Genomic DNA, 22,020 nt, shown 5'->3' with positions numbered 1-22,020 from the left:
TCCAGTCTGTGATAAAAGACCACCCTGATACTCTTTGGCCCTTGAACCTGCACTACACAATCCTGCACATTTTAAGCTATCCAGCACATACTACCTGTGAAAGACCTACTCGATTTGTTCCAGCATTTAATGTGTGCACCATTCTTGCCTCCTCACTGCTACCTTCAATCTCCATCTCTCACGCTGTTAACCACACCTGAACCTTCACCACTGCCCCCCACCAACATTGCCTCACCCCTCTCGACGGCCACACCTTGGGCTCAGGTTTACCTGGTTTCTATCTGAGCTCCACATTGGGGAAAAGTACATGCACCATACAACAACCTGTTCCAGAGTGCATGACGTCTTGGGCTTTGTGCGTTGCTAATTCTTGCTGCGGGAATCATTTGTGCAATGCATGCGCTGCCCTTGTGCTCTGCCCTGCTGCAGGCACCATACACTTTGTCCCCTGATATGTTTGCCAATCCAAAAATCAGAGGCTATGTGAATCAGTGTCTCAAGCCCTTGTCACACAAGAATAAAGGGGAGGCCATTTAAAACTGAGGTGAGAAGAAACTTTTTCGCCCAGAGAGTTGTGAATTTGTGGAATTCTCCGGCACAGATGGCAGTGGAGGCCGATCCACTGGATGAATTTAAGAGAGAGTTGGATAGAGCTCTCAGGGCTAGCGGAATCAAGGGATATGGGGAGAAGGCAGGCACGGGTTACTGATTGTGGATGATCAGCCATGATCACAATGAATGGCGGTGCTGGCTCGAAGGGCCAAATGGCCTCCTCCTGCACCTATTTTCTATGTTTCTATGTAATACTTTGCCCTCCATCAATGACTCTAGTAGGGTCTGGGCTTTCCAACATGCAGAGTAGAAGACATCAAATACTCCATGTGCATTTTTCTTACGCGACTGGGAAATCAAGTTGTATCTGGGAGTTCACCAGAGCTGGGCAAGGAGTGAGGCTACAATTTGGAGCTCCATTGTCCCCGACGAAAGAAAATGATCAAAATACAACAAGGAATGAAATGCTGCCTTGGTAAAAGCTCAGGTGCAAGTGGCTGGAGGTATCTCACCTCATTAGACACAATGGACGGGTAGCAGAAAATAAATCTTCCGGGGTTCACGATTCTTTCCCCGATGACATTAGTCTTGTTGAAGTAGCCTTAAACAGTGGGAATCTGATCCAGCTCAGGATCTGCAGAATCTTTGGATCTACAAGAAACGGCAAATATTCCAATCTGGAGCAACAAGCAATCTGCCGGTGGAACTCAGCAGTTCAAGCAGCATCTGTAGGAGGAAAGGGACTTTCAACGCTTTGGTTTAAATTCCTTGCATCAAGACTCAAGTCAACAATTCCTTTCCCCCACGCTGCTGCTGTTCAACCCACTGAGGTCCTCCAGCAGATTATTTGTTGTTCCTGCGAATCTCTGGTGGGTTCCATTGCTCTCTCATGGGACATCCACCAGTGGGCCAAATCCCTGTGTCTTTTCACTACATGACATTTGGCTGGCTGGCAAGATTGACCACTTCATTGAGATCTTGGCAGTAGATTAATTTGCTCTGGAACTGTACGTGTAGATTTTAGACCAAACTGAATCAAGTTTAAACATTGCAGCATCTGAAGGAAAACACAGGTAAGCATTTCCTTCACAATTTAGCACTATATTTGTAACATTATGCATTGCAACTTTTCTTCTTCTTGGAAATAATTAGGGTGGTAAATTAATGAGTGTTGTTCACATTGCCGAATGCTAATGCTCACCAATATAAATTTTGTTAGAACGATTGCTTTGTTCTAAAAAGCATATATTCAAAATGTCCTTGTGAATTTTAATAGGTATGACAAACAATTTCATTACTGAATTTTGCAAACACAAAATTTTCAGCTGCATGCTACATTGAAATGCAACAGAAATCAAGATCTTTGGAATAAAATGGTTTTATTAGCTATATGACTTGAGAATTGTTTCAGCAGCCGTTTGCCAGACTAACTGCAGCCAGATCCATGCTTAAGAGTCATTTTTATATGGGCTGTGATGGACAAGTTACCACACTGAAGGATACTGCTCAAAAATATTCCAACTCACTCAAGCAATAAATGACTGGAACACTGTAGTTTGAAAACCAAATGAGGGTCACTTCTGTTTACTTTTTTGTGGAAGAAACGTAACAGTATAAAACATTATTATTCCTTTTTCCCGGTATCCGCATTATAGATTTGTGCCTTAAATCTCAAACAATGAAAGAAATGTGTCATCAATCACCCCTGGACGGCAATAACTGAAACAGCTGGAATAACATGGGGCTTATATACAAGCAGAGGGAATCAATGCACATGGAATCCAATAGAATGAAAGGAATCTATTCAGCCTATAATAAGTTTGGTGGCTTATTGCTCTGTTAGTTCCAAAACTTTATAATCACTCAATATCCTAACTCACTCAATTAAAGAGAAAGAACTCCAGAGGTAGATTTACGCACTTTTTCGCCAGTGGTACACGCTTAAATCAGCACAGACTGTGCACTGCACTACATCTCTGAAATTTGGTTCCAAAGACTCCCAAGTGATAATCACCACTGATGGCCTAGACTGTGCCTTTGAATCAGTGCCGCAGTGGTGGTATAACTGTTGCTTTGTATGACTTGAATAAATTGATTGCTCTGCTGGACAAGACAGTCCATACCAACAGAAGCAGGGAAGAAATTGTAGGAGCAAACAGACTGATTTTGCGTGAGAAGCCATGCTGGCAATGGGTAGGGGCTCTGTCAAGGAATGGATGGGAGCGGCAGGTAGGAAGCATGTAAGGAATGGGAAGATTCACTGTGGATGTGACTCCTGGTCTCATGTTCATCTACGAGTCTGGTAGGTGCAGAGCTTAAGTAATGTCACAGTGTTTAATGGTGAAAAGTTTTACTTGGTAAACACTTTGGGAATTTGATTCTTTGTTTTCTGAAGTGGGGTGGAACTGAATGAGGATATAATGGAAGCATTGGACAATATTGGTATTGGTTCATTATTGCCATGTGCACCGAGATCGGTGAAAAACTTTGCCTGCTGTCCAGTCAAACCATACCCTACACGAGTACAATCATGCCGCACACAAATACAACAGGCAGTACAAAGGGAAAAAATATCAGAGTGCAGAATATAGTGTTAACATTATGGTGTTACAGTTGTGCAGAAAAAGTGCAAATACATGAAAAGTGCAAAGTCCGCAATGGGTTAGGTTGGAAGATCGGGACAACACTCTAATTTATTGTTGAGAGGACTAATAACAGCGGGGAATCTAGTGGTGGGTGTTTTTCAAGCTTTTGTATTTTCTGCCCTCAATGTGAGAAGGTAGAAGAGGGAATGACCTAGGTGAGAACCTCATTGCCTTGCTGAAAATGAAAATGGGGGAAGCTGAGAAAATGAAGATAGGGAAAGTTGAGAACTTTATGCTTGAAGTGTGACAGTTAGCAAATGGGAACTGTTTATTTTGCACTGACCAGAATTCATTATTTTAAAAGGTCGTGTTGTTGCCGCCAAATTATTTGAAGTGGGAATACACATTGGAAATTTGGGAAGTAAAGTTCTTCAGCTTTTCTGAAAATAAAAGCAGAAAATGCTGGAAAAACTCAGCAGGTCAGGTAGCATCTGTGGAAGCAGAGTTACTCTCTCAGGACAAAGTCTTTGTCAGTTCAGGAGAAGGGTCGTTGGCTTGAAACGTTAACTCTGTTTCTTTGGTCGTGGTTGTTGCCCAGTCCTTTCAGCATTTCCAGCAGTTTCTGTTTTTTTTAAATTTCAGACAACAAGTATCCACAGTTTTTGATTTTCTTCCAGCAATTCTACTCCATTAAAGCTAATCAGCTGAAATTCCAGAGACCGATACTGAACGTACACGGGTACCTCTGAATTGTAAAAGTATCCCAAGCACACACATTGAAATGAAACATTCTGTGCTTCAGTTGTTTTATTGGAGTGTCAAGTCTGGATATCTCAGATTTACTCCATCGTTTCTTCCAGCAATGAATGTCAAATGGTTAGTGGAGAGAGCTTTATTACAGGTGTACTTGGGATAATTACTTTCATCGTAAAACTGTGTTGTTGAATTAATTTTCCATAGAAATGACTTACCTTTGTGTGAACATTCTTACAAGAGAGTGAATTCATGCTATGCACATTTTAAAGGAGATGGACCTGAACTCAGGTAGTCTTCTAGGTTACCCCTTTGGTAACTCTGGGGGTGTGCAACGGTAATCCTGGGGAATGGACTCAGTCCGCTTGTACCAGGTCCTCCTGTGCATTGGTGATACAAGCAACTGCAGGTGCTGGAAGCTTAAGCAAAACGTAAAGTGCTGGAGTAACTCAATGGGTCAGGCAGCATCTGAGGAGGCAACATTTTGGGCCGGGACCCTTGTTCAGTCTGATTGCAGTAGTGGAGAAAAGCTGGAAAGGAGGCGAGGGTGGGACAAAGCCTGGCAAGTGAGAGGCGGATACAGGTGAGAGGAGTTTCTAATTAGCAAATGGTTGGACAAAGGCTAGAGATGAGAAGGAGAAACAAGAGTGGCGGATAAGGAGAGGAGGAGTGAAATGTAAATGTAAAGCCAGAGGGAGGGGGGGGGGGGGGGAGTAGGTGGAAGGGGACTGGGCGGGAGGAGGGGTGGGGTAGAGCTGCAGGAATGTAGGAGAAATAGCTGCACATCAGGGTGGGGGGGGGGGGGGGCACATGAAAGAGCGAAGGGCAAGGAGAGGTATTCATTAAAAATGGAGAATTCTATCCACCTATCCTCTCACCATCTACTATTTGCTAGGTTTTGTCCCGCCCCCACCTCTTTTCCAACTTTCTCTACCCTACTACAATCAGTTTGAAATCTGAAACATCGCCGATCCATTCCCTCCATAGATGCCGCCTGACCCGTTGTGTTACTCCAGCCATTTCTGTTATCGTTATGTACACTATGTTGGTAGTTTCTGGTGGTGAGGCGTTCAGGGTGTTTTATGGATAGAACTTTTGTGAGCCCCAAAGAGGTGTTGTGCATTAGAGGAAGCATGCGCAATGGGTAGAAACTCCTGGCAATCTCTTTGCCTCGAGGTCTGATGCTGAAGGATGAGCCGGTACATTACAAAGCAAGATGTGTGGTATCTTTGTCCTAGAGGAGTGGGTGTGTATGACAAAGGTTTGGCCCGAGGAAACAACTTGGGTTCACTGAACAAAACACAAAGTGCCTGAGGAACTCAGCGGGTTGGTCAGCATCCATGGAGGGAATGGATAAGCCATGTTTCAGGTCGGGATCCTTCTTCAGACTCTGACCTCAAATGTCATCTGCCCATTGCCTCCACAGATGCAGCCTGACCCGCTGAGTTCGAGCACTTTGTGCCTGGCTCAAGGTTCCAGCTTCTGCAGATTCTTGTGCCTCTATTGGGGTCCACCAAAGATTTAACCTCAATGTGGACTCTGATTTGGGGCTAAACTGGAATCAATTGGATATGACTGGGATGGCCGTGGGTTGGGTGAAGACAGCCTGATATCTACTTAGTCTATATTTGGTTGTCAGTGGCTGATCCTTTTACCCTTCCAAGCCTTGAGTTGTTAGTTCAAATTGTCCCCTTAAAGCAGATACACAGGGTGATGAAAAGGGCACTTGGCATGCTTGGCTTTTTTGGTCAGGGCACAGAGAACAAGAGTTGAGATGTTATGTCACAATTGTACAAGACGTTGGTGAGACCACAATTACGTGCAGTCCTGGTTGCCTAGCTATAGGATGGGTGCCATTCAGCTGGAAAGGATGAGATAAAGATTCACAACAATGTTCCCAGGATTGGAGGGTTGAGAGACTGAAAGGCTGGGGCTATTTGCCCTGGAGCACATGAGGTTAAGGGGGTGATCACATTGAGGTTTATATATCATTATGAGGGCCATAGACAAGATGCATAGACACAATATTTGTTCTGGTGTAGGAGGATCCAAAACTAGAGGCATAAGTTTAAGGTGAAGGGAAACATTTTATACATAAGGTGCTGGGTATAAACTGTCAGAGGAGGTACAATTACAATGTTTAAAAGACGTTTGGACAGATACATGGATAGAAAAGATTTAGAGGGATATTGAGCATATGGGACCAGTTGAGGTGTAACTTGGTGGATATAATGGAGTTGGGGTGAAGGGCCTGTTTCCAGGCTCTGACTCCATAACCTGCAACTTGAGTGGTCATTGGCAAATGATCTTGCTAGTTCAGTTAGAGAATATGTTGCAATACAGTACGGAATTGTTGAGAACTGAAGTAGGGATTAGCTGACTGGTGGTTCCCTCAGTCAATGTGTGGGGTGGAGCAATGAGCCAGTTCCACACATTGCTTCTGCCTGCAACGATGGACACCTTTGTGCCAGCAAGAGAATTGGTTGCATTCACATCAGTATTTTCTTTATAGTTGCAGGGATGGCTTGACAAAGAGTCTTAAACATTTTCTTTATTGTACTGGAACATCTGCTAAAGTATCTATTTCTACAGCCTGGAGCATCACATCATCTTGTCTTTTGTTGTTATTGTTTTCCCCCCCCCCTTATCGCAAGTACTACAGATTTGTTGCACCTACTTCAGAGATATTAGAAATTGGAAAAAGTACAGAGCTGAATGGGCCACACGGCACTTTCTAACCTGATATGTGATTCTATTGAAGTTAATGAAACTGAAACTCAGGCAAAGCATTTAACTGGAGATCAAAGCAATACCACTGGATCCTAAGATAGACACAAAAAGAGTCTGAAGAAGGGTCTCGACCCAAAACGTTACTATTCCTTTTCTCCAGAGATGTTGTCTGACCTGTTGAGTTACTCCAGCTTTTTGTATCTATGTTCGGTTTAAACAAGCATCTGCAGTTCATTCCTACACATTCCCCCTGGTCCTGTTCAATTCAGTCCGAGAGAATCAATGGGTTACATACTCACTTCAACTTAATAAACTCACTGTGTGTGTGTTAACTGGACACAGCGGACAGGATCACGGCACTGAGTAAAGGAGGAAAACTGCACAATGTCACTGACTCAATTTAACTGGAGATCAATGCAATACCACCCGATCCTGTTCAATTCAGTCAGAGAGCAAAGATGCCCTACACACTTACTTCACGTGAATAGGCTCACTGTGTGTGTGTTATAGACAATAGACAATAGACAATAGGTGCAGGAGTAGGCCATTCGGCCCTTCGAGCCAGCACCGCCATTCAATGTGATCATGGCTGATCATTCTCAATCAGTACCCCGTTCCTGCCTTCTCCCCATAGCCCCTGACTCCGCTATCCTTAAGAGCTCTATCTAGCTCTCTCTTGAATGTATTCAGAGAATTGGCCTCCACTGCCCTCTGAGGCAGAGAATTCCACAGATTCACAACTCTCTGACTAAAATAGTTTTTCCTCATCTCTGTTCTAAATGGCCTACCCCTTATTCTTAAACTGTGGCCCCTGGTTCTGGACACAGAGGACAGGATCGCAGCACTGAGCCAAAGAGGAACACTGCCACTGACACAGGTACTGACCTCTGTGTGTGAATGGACAAGCAAGCATCCAGGCTCATTGTTGAGCACCAGCTTCCTCATGGCTGGGACTGCTGACTCATGCCTGAAGAAACATCACAGGCCTTATATCTTTCTCTTGTGTAGAGCAGGGCAGTTCCCATCTTCTTACAGTGGCATTTCCACAACTAACCTTCCACTCCACACTCTGGTCAGGAATGGCTCTGTTCATTTTAACATCCAGAGCCAACGTGATCAGAACAATATGGCATCTCCTTTCTCCAATTTTGAAACATCGAATTACTTCAGTGCCAGGTAGCACCTCAAATTCTAGCCTCACTCAGTTTGTCTTTTCCTTGGACAAACCAGCACACAATGTCAGCCGGAAGTATTCCCCTTTAATTCCTTTATTTGCTTGGATGATAATGTCATGAAGCTTTTTGACAATTGGCTTGGTGGCTTGGTGCTCATTTCGATTATGAAATATCTGTGACCCCTAAGATCGTGGTGCAGATGAGGCATAGGAAAAGGTTTGTTCTGGTTGATATGTAGAGTTAAATCCAACGAGAGAGTGTGTGTCTGTGTATGTGTGTGTGTGTATGTGTGTGTATGTATGTATGTGGGTGTGTGTGTGTATATGTGTGTGTGATAATAGAGTCATGCAGTTCAGAGTCACGCCCTTTGGCCCTTTGCCTATGCCACCCAGTGTATCTATCTATACTAATCCAGAACCAGGGGCCACAGTTTAAGAACAAGGGGTATGCCATTTAGAACGGAGATGAGGAAAAACTTTCTCACTCGGAGAGTTGTAAATCTGTGGAATTCTCTGCCTCAGAAGGCAGTGGAGGCCAATTCTCTGGATGCTTTCAAGAGAGAGTTAGATAGAGCTCTTAATGATAGCAGAGTCAGGGGGTATGGGGAGAGGGCAGGAACGGGGTACTGATTGTGGATGATCAGCCATGATCACATTGAATGGCGGTGCTGGCTCAAAGGGCCGAATGGCCTACTCCTGCACCTATTGTCTATTGTCTATTAACTTGCATACTGGTGTGGTGAGTCCAAAGTTCATCCCAATTGTAGGGTCATGAACTAGGCGAAGTATCAACATGTGACTGGCGCCAGGCAAATCCTAACCCCCCCTTCACAATTCTGTGATACGAGTCGAAACAATGCAACAAAAATAAATGAAGAACCATGATTGCTGCATTTACCACGGTTTTGTTCACAGCTTCAAGCCTATCCGCGTGCAGTGAAACTTCTGACCATTTTAAAGGAATGATTATTTAGTCTGGGGCAGAGGAAATGGGAAATCACTGAAGGAGGACTTCAGGAAAGCTGGTGCATGTGGTGTAGACTTTGCTTCCTGGACTGAAGTTGAGGCAGTTGGACTGGGTGTCCTAAAGATGACTTTTTTTTTTAATTTTCAAAGCTTCAGAAAATTTGCCAGAGAGCTAAAGTTTGTTTACTTAAGCCAACAGAGCCATAAACATTTTTATTAGCCCTGTGGAGCAATAAAAAAATTATTTCATGCCAACAGGGCATAACGCATAGACATTATTAGGCTAATGGAGCCACAGACAGCTTTTATTGGACAAATGGGGCCAGAAACATAGAAATAGTTATTAAGGCAACATGCCGACATTGCTGTTCAAAAAAAGCACAGAATAGAGGCCAGAAACCTCATTGGAAAATCCTGTTACTCTGTCACAGAATGTGACCACGGCTGGTTTCGTTCTGGGTGACCCCATCCTCTTTTACTGATGGAAGCTGTACAACGTTATCACCTTTGGCCATACTCGACTCCATGATACAATCCTGAAAGCCAGCTGCCCATTCCTTGAGACTTGGCTAACCCACAGTCTCAGAACGTCCTGTCGCCTCAGGTTTAAAATGATGTTTGGAGTCAGACGTTCATAGAGTTCTAAATGTCGAAGGCGAAGAGATTATTGCGCACAATCCCAGCCTGATAGAAGATTCAAACCTCCGTAAACTGGGTTATTTTCATAACCATTGAAATTTGACGCATTTCAATACTTCATTTTTATACAAAACGCAGCTAGGAAACGACGTAATTCAGAAATTGAATTTCTGAGACAGAACAGAACACAGAGCCAGAGACACAAGAGGCTACGGATGCCAGAATCTTGAGCACATAACAAAGTGCTGGAGGAGCTCAGCGGGTCAGGCAGTACCAGTAGAGCAAAATGGACAATCAAGATCTTTTACAGACTAATTGAGTCGAAGAGGGAAAGCTAGGAAAAAAAATGTAGGGGTGGGGCAAAGCCTGCAAGTGATGCTTCAATACTGGTGAGAGGGAGGGAGGGGAGGGTAATTTGCAAATGGGCGGGGATAGTGATAAGGGCTAAAGGTGAAATGGAGACTGGGGTACTGATTGAGAATAATCAGCCATGATCACATTGAATGGCGGTGCTGGCTCGAAGGGCCGAATAGCCTACTCCTGCACCTATTGTCTATTGTCTATTGACTAAAGGGTATCATGGAGTCAAAAAAATCCTGCCCAACTTGCCCATCCAGACTAAGATGCCCCATCTACTCTACTCCCACCTACCCACGTGTGGCCCTTATCCCTTTCATACCCCTATAGCACGTCTTCTAAATGATCACAAGTTATAGGAGTAGAATTAGGCCATTCAGCCCATCGAGCCCACTCCACCATTCAATCATGGCTGATCTCTGCCACCTAATCCCATTTTCCTGCCTTCTTCCCATAGCCCTTGACACCCGTTCTAATTAAGAACTTGTCTATCTCAGCCTTAAAAATATTCACTGACTTGGCCTCCACAGTCCTCTGTGGCAATGAGTTCCACGGATTAACTACCCTCTGACTAAAGAAGTTCCTCCTCAACTCTTTTTTTAAAAGAGTGCCCTTTAATTCTGGTGAATATAAATGTTGTTGTAGTACCTGCCAAACTACCTCCTCTGGCAGCTCATTGCATAAACACACTGCACTATGTGTAAAATTGAAAAGTGGGTTGAAATGTAAAGCTGGGGGGGGGAGGCATATGGGTGGAAGGGTACAGGGGGAGGGGAAGAGAAGGGTGGGGGGCTCAGAATATGGAGGAGTAGGAGAGGAAGGGGAGAGAATAGGGTGGGAGAAAGGCGGGGCAAAGCCTGGCAAGTGATCGCTAGATACAGCAGAGGGGGGCAAGGCTTGGGCTCTGCAAGCCAAGGCATCCTGCAACACCTAGTTCCTAGCCATTTTAATTCCACTTCCCATTCCTAAACTGCCCTTTCTGTCCTCAGTCTCCTCCACTGCCAATGTGGGGCTACACGCAAACTGAAAGCACGCTGACTCATATTCCTACAAGCCAATAGCATGAACATTCAAGTCTCCAATTTCAAGAAAGCTCTCCAACCTCACAGATAGCACCTGAGCTCAGGGTTGAACCCAGCTCACTGAGACTATGAGGCAGTAACTCCACCAGCTATGCTACTGTTTAGCTTAGTTTAGTTTAGTTTAGAGATGCAGCACGAAAACACGCCCTTTGGCCCACCGAGTCCGCACCAACTGGCGATCCCCGCACGTTGACTAGGTTAATTCCCGGAATGGCGGGACTGTCACATGTTGAAAGACTGGAGCGACTAGGCTTGTATACACTGGAATTTAGAAGGATGAGAGGAGGTCTTATCGAAACGTATAAGATTATTAAGGGGTTGGACACGTTAGAGGCAGGAAACATGTTCCCAATGTTGGGGGAGTCCAGAACCAGGGGCCACAGTTTAAGAATAAGGGGTAGGCCATTTAGAACTGAGATGAGGAAAAACTTTTTCAGTCAGAGAGTTGTGAATCTGTGGAATTCTCTGCCTCAGAAGGCAGTGGAGGCCAATTCTCTGAATGCATTCAAGAGAGAGCTAGATAGAGCTCTTAAGGATAGCGGAGTCAGGGGGTATGGGGAGAAGGCAGGAACGGGGTACTGATTGAGAATGATCAGCCATGATCACATTGAATGGCGGTGCTGGCTCGAAGGGCTGAATGGCCTCCTCCTGCACCTATTGTCTATTGTCTATTGACACTATCTTACACATACAAGGGGCAATTTACATTCGTACCAAGTACGTTTTTGGAGTGTGGGAGGAAATTGGAGCTCCCGGGGAAAACCCACGCTGGTCATGGGGAGAACATGCAAAGTCCGTACAGACAGCACCCGTAGTCACGATCGAACCCGGGTCTCTGGCACTGTAAAGCATCAACCCTACCGCTGTGCCACCGTGCCGCCCCTGAACATTTGTTAATCTTGTGTCGGTTTTATTGGAAGGTGACATAACAAAACTCCTGAAATAGTGGATAATAACATATCACTAGGAGCGAGGAGCTGGGAGAAACTGTCTGGGGTGAAACATGATCACAGGAGAAAGTAACTAGGCAGGCAGCTAATATGTCTCCAGGATCTAATGACATGCATTCCCAAGTTTTGATTAATCTGTCTGTGGAAATGTGTACACTGGGTGTCTGTTTCCAAAATTTCAAAGATCTTAAAACTGTCATGCAGATTGGAAAGTAGCAAAGGTAACCTGACTATTGAGAAAGCAGGGAGAGACAAAATGGCGACCTACTGACCAGTGAGACTGAACCAGTTGTGGAGGAAGTGGTTTTGGGCAGAATCAAATGTATTTACAAAAGAGACATGATTTTGATAAATCTATTCATTAATTCAACTGTACTTAGAAGAACAGATAAAGGAGTACTTAGACTTCAAGAAGGCCTTTGAGAAGGTTGTACATAAGAGATCATAAAACAGAATTATAAGAAAATAACTGCAGATGCTGGTACAAATCGAAGGTATTTATTCACAAAATGCTGGAGTAACTCAGCAAGTCAGGCAGCATCACGGGAGAGAAGGAATGGGTGACGTTTCGGGTCGAGACCCTTCTTCAGACTGGCAGCAAATCCAGGCACCTACCAGACTCTGCGTAAAAACATTCACACCCCCTGCACCCTCTCCAAAGCCTTCCTGTAATGGGGTGACTAGAACTGCTCAGACTGAGCTGCTCGAGACAGCTTCTTCAGACTGAAGAAGGGTCTCGACCCAAAACGTTACCCATTCCTTCTCTCCCGAGATGCTGCCTGACCTGCTGAGTTACTCCAGCATTTTGTGAATAAAACAGAATTAGAGCAGTTCTAGTCACCCCATTACAGGAAGGCTTTGGAGAGGGTGCAGGGGGTGTGAATGTTTTTACGCAGAGTCTGGCAGGTGCCTGGATTTGCTGCCAGGTGCTGCCAGGTGTGGCGGTGGAGGCAGGTACCATAGCGGCATTTCAGAGGTTGTGAATGCTGTGGAATGGAGGGATACGGATCACATGCAGGCAGAGGAGAATAGTTTAACTTGGCATTATGTTCAGCATGGTCATTGTGGGCCGAAAGTTCAGTCCCAATGTGGTACCGTTCTACATTCTAAGTCCTGCGTTCACACAGGTTTGTGGACAATGTTCTGTTGTGGAACAGACAGATCAAAGAGAGAGGGGTAATTTAGTAATCGGCTGGTTCAGGTGACAGAAGAGTCTAAGCACTTCCCCTCAATCAACTTTCTTCCTTAGAACCTTACTAAATCTCTTATCCCTTATCCTGAACGTACACTTTATGAAGGGAGTCATACCTTGTGAAAAGGAAAAAAAAACAAAACTGCTGAAGGAACTCAGCAGGTCAGGCAGCTATTTTGTTGCTCAAAATTCCAGCATCTGCAGTCTCTTGTATCTCCATCTTGCACAAAGGGAGAAAAAAATAACACAAAGTGAAAGCATAAGTCAGCAGGTCTAAATGTAAAATGGCCCCTCGTGTGTGTAGAAAGCGTTAATGTACAGGGATCGTTGGTCAGCGTGGACTCGATGAGGCAAAGGGCCTGTTTCTGCCCTGTACCTCTAAACTAAATAATAATAATAATAATAATATTCATTTATTGTCATTGCAACGAGTACAACGAAATTAAAAAATAGCCAATCCTGACGGTGCGTACAAACATATATGCAATAAATGCAAAAACAAATAAATACAATTATATTAAGTACAAAGATTTTTTAACAGTGTTGCGTAGTGCAGAAGGTAGTGTTCAGTTCTCGTATGGCCCTGGGGTAAAAACTGTTCTTAAGTCTGTTTGTTCGGGATTTGATCGACCTGAAACGTCGACCAGAGGGCAGATGAACAAACAGACGGTGGCCGGGGTGGGATGGATCTTTTATTATTTTGCCTGCTCTACTGAGGCAGCGTAGGCTGAACAGGTGCTCTAATCTAATCTAAACTTCTGCGTGATTCACCTCCTGACGCCCCAAAGCCCTTCCAGCAGCTCCAAGGCAATGTTGAGGAGTGGTGAAAGCACATTACATCTGGATGAATGAGTGTAACCTCAACAACTCTCGTCACATCCAGGAAAAAGCAACTTACTTGATCGGGATCTCATTCACCGCCTATTTACCCCTTCCGACACTGGTTCACAATACCACCACAATGTGTACCATGTAGACATTATTTGCCCAGGCTATTCCAACAGCATCTCCTAAACCTACGGGCTACCAACAGAAAGGACGAGTTCCTCAGAAGCAGGGTGACACTATCAACAGGGTGAGTGCAAGAGAACACCTTCTGGAATTAAACATCGTTATTGTTCCTTTGTCAACTCTCGGTCTGAGGAGAAGGCAGGAGAATGGTGTTGAGAGGAAAATATAGATCAGCCATCACTGCATGGCAGAGTTGATTTGATGGGCTGAATGGCCTAATTCTGCTTCTGTGACTTATGAATTTATGAACTATATACTGGAGCTCGGCACGGTGGCGCAGCGGTAGAATTGCTGCCTTACAGCGAATGCAGCGCCTGAGACTCAGGTTTGATCCTGACTATGGGGTGCCGACTGTACGGAGTTTGTACGTTCTCCCCGTGACCTGCGTGGGTTTTCTCTGAGATCTTCGGTTTCCTCCCACACTCCAAAGACGTACAGGTATGTAGGTTAATTGACAGGGTGAAATGTAAAAATTGTCCCTAGTGTGTGTAGGTTAGTGTTAATGTGCGGGGATCGCTGGGCGGCGCGGACCCGGTGGGCCAAAGGGCCTGTTTCCGCGCTGTATCTCTAAATCTAAAAAATCTAAATCCTTCCCCAAAACACAATGTTAGGACCTCCAATAGAGGAACTCCAGTGGTGCAAGATGGTTCTCACCATTACAACCTCAAGGACAGTTGTGGATAAGCAATAAATATTGGTCTTGCCAGAAATGCTCAGGTTCTGAAAAGTTAATTAGAAAAAAGTAATGGAGTGCCACAGTGATTGATACCCCAGTGCTCACCATCTACATCAACGATTCGGATGAAGGAACCAAGAGGAAATAATTCCAAGTTTGCTGGTGACACAAAAAAATTTTTGTAGCAGGATCCACTGGGTTCACAAGAGGATATACTCAGGCTAAATGAAGATATGCAGGTATGACGGATGGACTAAAATGTTGAAAAAACATAAAGTCATCCACATTTGTACAAAATAAAAGAGAAAGGCAGAGTATTTTTAGTTGATGAAAAATTAAGATGTTGATGTCCAGCAGGATCTGGACTCAAAAATCACTTAAGGTTTATATACAGAGACAAATGCATTGTCCTTTTTATGCAACAGGATTTAAGTATGAGTAAAACTATACTCCTCCTGACCCATCTCGACCCGCAAAATCACCCATTCCTTCTCCCCAGAGATGCTGCCTGTCCTGTTGAGTTACTCCAGCAGTTTGTGTTTATCTCCTGCCATTATGTAGGCCTCTGGTTATACTACACTTGGAATATTCTATTCGGCCTTGGTTTCCCGATGTTACAAAGGACACGTTTTTTGTGTATTTTCTAAATGAGCAGCACAGTGGCGCAGCGGTAGAGCTACTGCCTTACAGCGCCAGAGACCCAGACTACAGGAGCTGTTTGTATGGAGTTTGTACATTCTCCCCCTGACCTGCGTGGGTTTTCTCCAAGATCTTTAGTTTCCACCCGCACGTACAGGTTTGTAGGTTAATTGGCATCGGTTATAAATGTAAAATTGTCCCTAGTTTGTGTAGGATAGTGTTAACGTGCGGGGATCGCTGGTCGGTGCAGACTCGATGGGCTGAAGGGCCTGTTTCCGCGCTGTAACTCTAAACTAAACTAAACATTTGTGAGGCCCTCTTACCTAATTGATATTTAAAATTGGTGGAGTTGTTAAAACTGTTCCTCGTGGTCAAGTGTTACAACATTAATTGCATCATGACATTTGTTCAATTTCTACACTGAGTCTTTCTGTGCATGGTCTAAGTGAAGGATGTAATATGTGGCAGTATGAGTGCATGAGGGACCTAGCTTATTACCAGATACTAGTATTTAATCAGTGTCCCGATTAAAGGGAATACCAGCAGGATGCATTTACCATTTGGGAGGGAGGTTCAACTTCCCACTTTCCAGCAGAGTTGGAAAAAGAACATGGAAGTTCTCCCCAGGATCTCCTCTGATGTTTATCTCCCCCAATCAACACTCTCTGGACAGGGAGTCCCGCCACTTATCGCACTGCTATTTGTGTAAGATTGCTTTGAGTAATTGGGTCTCGGGTTTCCTACAGTCAAACAGTAATTATATCGCAGAATATCTGTTTTGGCAGTAAACACTTGTTGCATGAAACATTCCGATCATTTGTCTCGGCATTACATGGTGATAATATGCCAGCCTTGTTTCCTGCCTCCCTACACCCATACCAACGAACACGACCTCCAAATCCCACGATTCCATGATTGTTTGTGTGTTTATCCTGATTCCTTGAAATGGATTCAACGTCTTTATCAATCTATTCCATGAAATCATAAAGGTGTTTTTCAATTGAATTCGTTTTTAGTTTTAAGCAAGTGGCCCTTCGGCCCACTGAGTCCATGCCGACCATAGATTGTTCGCACACTAGTTCTATGTTATCCCACTTTCGCATCCCACACACAAGGGGCGATTTACAGAAGCCAATTAACTTACAAACCAGCATATCTTTGAAATGTGGGAGGAAAGCAGGAGGGAACCTGCGCACCAGGGATGATCCACCATCAACAATGATCCTATTGACCCGCACATCTTCAGGGTGTTACGGGGAAACATTGGTCCCTGGTGGAAGCCCACATCATCGCAGGAAGAGCATGCAAACTCCAGACAGGCAGCACGGTCAAGATCAACCCCAGGTCTCTTGTGCTGTGAGGCAGTGGCTTTACAATCTGTGCCACTGTGCCCTCCCAATGTTTCACTATTAGTTGCCAATTCCTGAAATGGCCTGGTATCCATTTGGAATCATTATCAATAGTAGGCACAAAGTGCTGGAGTAACTCAACGGGTCAGGCAGCCTCTCTGGACTCATAACTCCAGAGATACTGCCTGACCCGCTCAGTTACTCCAGCACTTTGTATCTAACTTCAATAGATATATATATATATATATCTTCATCTACAGTTCCTTTCTACACATGAAATCGTTATCAGTTGGTGTTCCTTCGTGGTGCCCAAATTTATTTAAGGAAAATACTATGAATGGCAAAAGATAATAGACAAGGGACAATAGGTGCTGGAGGAGGCCATTCAGCCCATCGAACCAGCACCGCCATTCAATGTGATCATGGCTGATCATTCTCAATCAGTACCCCGTTCCTGCCTTCTCCCCATACCCCCTGACTCCGCTATCATTAAGAGCGATATCTAGCTCTCTCTTGAAAGCATCCGGAGAATTGGCCTCCACTGCCTTCTGAGGCAGAGAATTCCACAGATTCACAACTCTCTGACCGAAAAAGTTTTTCCTCATCTCCGTTCTAAATGGCCTACCCCTTATTCTTAAACTGTGGCCCCTGGTTCTGGACTCCCCCAACATTGGGAACATGTTTCTTGCCTCTAATGTGTCCAATCCCATAATAATCTTATATGTTTCAATAAGATCCCCTCTCATCCTTCTAAATTCCAGCGTACACAACCCTAGTCACTCCAGTCTTTCAACATACGACAGTCCCGCCATTTGAACATTGAGAGCACATCTTTATTCTAATCATTTAAGATAGCATTATTTTTAACATATTGAGAATTACTTTCATTTCTTACGAGGATTCGCGAATACCAGACACATTAGTTACAATTGGCATCAGAAAATATCTAATTGCAATTAAATTTTCAGAACAGGTTTTTTTTTAATGTATTTAGATCTGTTATGGATTTTTTTCCCCAAATAAATTGCCCAGTACTTGATGTGTAATACTAGTTTCCATAGTAACAGACCATTCTGTGAAGTATGGAGGGATAATTCATTGACATCACAGCTGGAATTAGTTTAAAATTGTTTACTACTGCAGCCAAGAGCAGCTGTTTCCCCCCGAGATGCTATCACACATATATGCCATAAAACTTACTTGTACTGCAATGGGACAGGAATTTGTATTACTTCCACATGAAGATTTACTTCCAGAGAGCATTTACAATCAGAAGCCATGACTGAAATGATATTCTGTTCATTCTGACAACAGCTACGTTGCTGCAGTACCCAAAATGTTATTTGAAGGAATGCACCACAGCAGCTTTATTTGGGTACGTCTGGTGTACGTTGATTCTATTAGTCCACTGTCTGCAGATGATGACCATTGTTTTCGACACAGACCTGTTCCGAACGGATAAAAGGCTTTCGAGATATTGTGGACGGCAAGTTTGTTAATCAGCGTACATAACTTACCGGTTCACCGGTAATGGCCCAATTCTCCTGAGGCCCAGACTTAATTTCAAAATATAAAACTTACCAAAAACCAAATCAAAATCACAATGCACAGTTGCAAGCACGATGAAATAAAATGCCATACAAACCTGCACTGACATTTCCCCACAGCTTTTGCGGTTTATACTCTGGTCCGTCCTGACATAGGGTTGAGAGATAGACGCATCGTGTACCTGGCCCCACTCTTTAGCAGGTCACTGCTCAACCATTGACTTAGAGATGAATCTAGGGGCAAAGTGGGAGGTAAAATCAACCCATGGCTGTCCTCCTGTATGTCTCAGACTTCTGCATTTCACCGCAAACACATAGAAGTCCAAGACACGCTAAGGAATGAAAAGTTGATCAGCTTTGGCAACAAAGACCCTAGTTAGTTGGCAGTATGACTTGGCTCAGAGGTTCAAAACAGATAATCAACAGTGGTTGCTTGATTTATATATAAAAAATGAGTTACAGCTCCCAATATATTCATGGGATTCAAATAGACCAAGGACAGAATGATGAATATGTGCCGTGACTATTAATTCAGAGGCAAACAATTCTTACTGACATCCAACTTCACAGATACTGGCAAACCCGTTGTCTCTTCCAGGGAAAAGGTATAGAAGTGTGAAAACGCAAACCTCCAGATTTAGGGACAGTTTCTTCTCAGCTGCTATCAGGCAACTGAACCACAACCAGAGAGCAGTCCTGAACTACTATCTACCTCATCGTGGACCCTAGGCCTATCTCTGATTGGACTTTACCGACTTTACCTTGCACTAAACGTTATTCCCTTATCATGTATCTGGACACTGTGAATGGCTCGATTGTAATTATGTATTGTCTTTCCGCTGGCTGGTTAGCACGCAACAAATGCTTTTCACTGTACCTCGGTACACGTGACAATAAACTAAAACTGAAATGAACTCAAATGAGGTTGCCATTCATACGTGAGAATGGACGAAGGTTGCCACTGGTGTGACAATGTGGTAGTCCACTAGGAGTTCAGAACCAAAGGTGTTGTTGGCTTTTTATTCAAGCAATCTCTGAGCATGTATCCATGCAAGGATTAGGTGAACGATCAATTGCATTGTCTTTTAAGCATTTTTAGATACAATGATGATACTTGACAGAAGATTGACAGACCATGCAATTGTGATCATGACAGGTTTTGGTGAGTCTAGTGGCCAGGAACTGCAGGTGCCAGTTTATAAAGAAGACACAATGTGTTGGAGTCACTGAGAATGTCAGGCAATATCTCTAAAGACCTTGAACAGATGACATTTTCAGTCAGGACCCTTCTTCAGTTATCTGGAATCTCCTGTGGTCCTATGGAGAAGTTTGAGTTAGATGTTAAAGGTGCCAATGGCCTGACTCTAAAATGCCTCGGGTTGTATAGCCTGGCCTCTCCGTCTATTCGCCATTGATGGATGTTGTCAGTCCCCTGGTGCATTTCACCTGTGTGGGTGCTGGCTTGCAACGCCTATCCCATGTTAAAAACAACCACATATTGGCAACGTCCACTCCACGACATGACTTTGAGAGCTGGAATCTCATGGGTACATTTCACACATCTCCATTGAGCATTGGACTATTGTTCTCCTGAATCCTGATCTTATCAGTATGTCATGCTGTCGAATTTTGATTCATCACTCGAGGAGTTGATTAGAAGCCAATTAGCACAGCCCTTGAGTCCTGATGCTGGGTGTTAATCCAAAATGTCAATTATCCCTCTGCCTCCACAGATGCTGCCTGACTTGCTGATATCTTCCAGATAAAAAAATATTTTGTTGCTTAATACAACCCTTTGTCTCATATGTCATAACATTGCCCATTATGTTTCCTGTATGTTTTATCTATGTATATATATAAAATACATATATAAGTTGAGTAACCAATCATTGGTTTTGCAGGTAATTAGTTTAGTCTAGTTTAGAGACACAGCATGGAAACAGGCCCTTCACGCAAATTGGAGGAACAGCATCTCATATTTTGTTTGGGCAGCTTACAGCCCAGTGGTATTAATATTGATTCTCCTAACTTCAAGTATCCCCTGCATTCATTCTTTCTCCCTCCCTCCTCCACTCAAGTCGCACCAGCTTCTCATTCTCACCTAGCAAACAGCTAACAACGGCCAGTTTCCTTTATCATCATTACTTTTTTTGCATATCTTTCATTCATTTGTTCTATATCTCTCTACATCACCATCTATATCTCTTGTTTCCCTTTCCCCTGACTCTAGATTGAAGAAGGGTCTCAACCCGAAACATCACCCATTACTTTTCTCCAGTGATGCTGCCTGTCCTGCTGAGTTACTCCAGCAATTTGTGTCTATCTTCAACCCACTGAGTCCACACAGATCTTTGATCACTGGATGACACTCGGTCAGGATCGAAACTGGATCTCTGGCCACCGTGCCACCATACTGTGTTATCTTCCAGGTCACTTGTGTCAAGTGGCTTCCTGCTCTGTAACATTGCAGCCACTATTCTAAAACACAACAGTCTTTGCACTGCCGCACTTTGTAATTCAAAATCAATCACTGCTTGTAAGCATTAATAAGATCACGGAAGTAGTTTGAAGTCTGGTTCTTGCTTTTAACAACAATTCCTTTGTTAACTAGACTCTCTTTGATTATGTCCCTCTTCTCTCTACAGCAGACTTTACATCAGGGGGGGGTATCACAGAAAAGCTCGATTCTATTCACATAAACCATCCTTCATCAATTTAAGTTACAACAAGCCCAGTCCAAAATTAATGCAGACGAAAGGTTTAACCGACCACCCTCCAGTTCTGCATTAACTTTATGGAATAAAATAGAGGTAATTTGATATATTTTGCATAAATAATTGTGGCATGTCATCCAAATGCATTAAGTCTTGACTGGTTGCAATTATCAACAGTAATTTCTAACATGTATTATTTATTTTGACCTTGCTGCTTTCTTGTAGCAAAGTGGTTACATGGCAAGCAACAAAATGTGATTTGCAGGAGTCCTTACATGAACCTGTGCTGTCAACAGTCTGGAATCTTTCAAACCTTAGTCAGTCCTAAATGAATGTTAATCACACTAACAAAAAATATCCAGTAACCTTAAACCTGGCCTAATTTGGTTTGTGAATGATGAAAGAAAAAGTGCTTCAAAATGTTTTCTTTCCCACTCTTCATTTATTTGATTAGTCCTGGTTTCTTGCAACCATTCTGATTGATTTTTAATAAAGTCACAGAGGTTGACGTGAATAACGTAGATACACTAAAGTAAAAGGCTGGACAAATCTTTTTTTTGGGGGGGGGGGGGCCGTGAATGGGGGGATACTTGGTGGGGGGGGGGTAGTGGCGTGGGGATGTGCGTAGATTTAGGAGAGATGTAAACATAAATGCTGGCATGGAATAGTTGTCTTTTCCCTTGCCATTTATCCTGCATAATCCTTTTAAAGCCTCCTCTATTGGTGATAAAAGGCTGGTTTTCCTGTTGAAATGTTAAAATGAGAATACCCGAATGGAATGTTTGACAATGGTTTAAAACGATGACAAACAACGAAGGACTACTTCAGAAGAGAGAGAGAGAGAGACATCCCTTACGATAATTACACAGTTACGTAATTAATTGCCTGGATAAATAAAAAGATGGATAAAATAAATAGAAAATACACTACGAGGGCTGTCTGTATGGAGTTTTGCACGTTCTCCCTGTGAAGCATGGGTTTTCTTCAGGTGCTCCGGTTTCCTCCCACACTCCAAGGACCTGCAGGTTTGTAGGTTAATTGGCTTCTGTAAATTGTAAAGTGTCCCTAGTGTGTGGGTGATTGCTGCTCGGCCTGGACTCGATG

The sequence above is a fragment of the Rhinoraja longicauda genome, chromosome 15 (assembly GCF_053455715.1).
Source record: "Rhinoraja longicauda isolate Sanriku21f chromosome 15, sRhiLon1.1, whole genome shotgun sequence".
NCBI lineage: Eukaryota > Metazoa > Chordata > Chondrichthyes > Rajiformes > Arhynchobatidae > Rhinoraja > Rhinoraja longicauda.
Note: the sequence above shows the minus strand (reverse complement) of the source record.